This window comes from Lygodium microphyllum, chromosome 30 (assembly GCF_053477565.2).
Source record: "Lygodium microphyllum isolate KBCC chromosome 30, Lygodium_microphyllum_v1.1.10, whole genome shotgun sequence".
Classification (NCBI taxonomy): domain Eukaryota; kingdom Viridiplantae; phylum Streptophyta; class Polypodiopsida; order Schizaeales; family Lygodiaceae; genus Lygodium; species Lygodium microphyllum.
In genome coordinates this window covers 98,609,726-98,612,451 of record NC_141164.1, presented here as the reverse complement: position 1 = coordinate 98,612,451, position 2,726 = coordinate 98,609,726, and positions in this window count along the sequence as shown.

Genomic DNA, 2,726 nt, shown 5'->3' with positions numbered 1-2,726 from the left:
ACTTGTTGGAGGATGTGTTCCAAAAGACCCAAGTAGCTTTGGAATAAAGGATGAAATGATTTCAATCTTAAGCACACTAATCTTGGTTTTGGTAGAGCTAAGGGAGTTAAGGGGACTCCCCTCTATAGAGGGCACTTCCATTTACGATTGTAATGTATATGGCAAGAACCTTGGGATTGAATACACTAAAACATCATATTCATACTTGTGCTACACTTAGCATAAACCCTAAGATCCTTGGGTTAGGGAACTCTAATGGTAAGTGGTTGGCATATCAATGGATACATTGGATGTTTGACCTATAAGGATTCTTAGGTTTCAAGGTCTCCACTAGCCTCATCAATTCTCAGTTTTTTTCATATAAGTATAGCCATCTTTTGAGAGATACTATGTTTCTTGATCCTTTTTTCATGGCCTACACTGGTGGACACTAGGCTTTTCTTATCCCTCCTTTCTTTATGTAGGTTGTCTCAAATCATCTCATCAATGATTATATTTATGCTACCCTATTCGAAGTTGGAATTATGTAATACAGCCTCATACTACTGTTCATCTTGGATTCCATTGATAAATGCACTAGATATAACTTTTTAAAGAGGTGGAACATTTGTCTTTTATACCAACCTTAGATTCTAGATAAGAAATCACGTGTCAACTCCTATTCTCCTTAGTTTACGTTCATGAGATAGATTATGAGATTGAACATGTAGCCAACTTGTAAGGACCTCTTGATGAAGAGATATTTAAGCACATAGAAGCTCCATAAACACTTAAAAAAGGCCATTTCTAAGAAAACGATTAAGTTGTTACTTAGCTAAGGTTTTAGAAGAACAAAACCTCAAAATTTAGCCATTCAGATGTGATTAATGAGAGAATATATTGTTTATTTAAGAGGTCAATCATTAAATGTTGTTGGGATAAATGTACAACAGTTGAGACATTGAATAAACTTCTATTCTTTCAGAAAACTGCAACTCACTTCGGCAATAGTCTCTCACCTTATCTTCTCAGCACTTCACTCTAACTAACCATGCATCCTTCCTCCCAATCCAAGAAAGCAGGAACAAAAGACTAAATTCACGGTATAATGAACTCACCTATCTTACCTTCCCACATTGTAGTGTGAAAACTTGAAAGTTTGAAGATGGTTCCATGACACAATAGACAAAATCTAATGTCATTGCTCATTCGTATCTACCACCGAGCATACTAATGATGAGAAAAAAAGATAGAGAAGAAGAAAAGAGACAAGACTATATAGAGCTTCACCTTCCCTTGGTTATTAGAATTTGTCAAATTTGGGCAGTGCCCATGTACTTCATATGGTGTGGGCACTTAAATAAGTATCACTTTAGTGTGTGTACACCTAGTGTCGTAACGTTTAAAGTAGTAACCATAGGGACTAGAGTTAGTTAGCTAACTCGAGTCACTTGGTTGAGGGCTAGTTAGGTCAACCTTAGATTGTATCTTCACTCTATCTTTTCGGTTTAGCAAGTACACTCTACTCTCTTGCTTTAGCTCACTAAGACTATCTCAATTCTAACTTAGATAGTATCTTCACTCTATCTTTTCAGTTTAGCAAGTACACTCAACTCTCTTGCTTTAGCTCAATGTCACTATCTCAATTCTCTCTCCCTATAGCTGGTTTGTTTTCTCACGTTTGGTCTCAGAGCTAGCACTGCTAGAGTCATGGGCGATAGAGCTTGCGACGTTTGAACCACCAACACCCATGCCTGTCCCCGCCAGCTTCGCCACTGTCCAGTGCTGCTCATGCTTGGCTTAATCTGCCTGGAGTGCCCACCTTTTCCATCAGCTCTACTAGCGCCCCGTCAACTATGCCTTCTCATGCACCTGCACGCTCGATGCCAGTGTCGCCTGTTAGCTCTACTACATGGCTGTGCTGCCTTTGGCCACTGCTTGCATATGCACTACCACTTGTTCCCAGTCGGCTGCAACTTCCTCCTTGCCAGCACCAGTGGCATCACCGTCTACTCTAACAGCTTTGCCCAGTGCTACTACTGCTGCTCCTACCCCCCCCCTGCTTCTGCCCCACCGCCTATGGCTGTCAGGTCCGCTGGCCCTATGCTTGTTCTCGTCCACAGTCATCTGCAGTGCCATCCATCTCCTTTCTGCTTGCCACCGAGCTAATGGAAAGTCCTGTATGTTTTACAAGCTTCTTAAGCTGTCCAAAAATTTGGGGCTTTTCATCAATTCGCTCTCCAATGCATGGATTGACACTCACCAACCCAATATTGCATAATTTCATCTTGATTTGCATAAGAAATTTGGGGCTTTTTGTTCCAAAGGCTCTAGCGCATACCATGAGAGAGATTTCACTCATGTTCATTGTTAGCAAACATCTTGAGGTGACATTTTTTAGAAATTTGAATTGTAAAGTATAAATTTCTTCAATTTCTTAAAATTTTGTGAAGAAATTTGGGGCTTTTTCTCGACTCTCATTCCAAGGCAAAAAACATGTAGCACAACACCATTTGATTGCTGTTATAGTCATATTGAGCAAAAGTGTTTGGAAAATTTAGTAAATTTTGTTGAGATTCGGCATTAAATCCATGTAAACTATACTTTTGTGGACACACATTTCGAGGCACATGTGGTACAACAATGTATTGTTGTTATTTGCAGGTTAGGTTGTACTGATTTGTGTGACATTGGGCACATTTTGACACATTTGTGATAGTTTAGTACTTGCATCCTAATCCTATGAG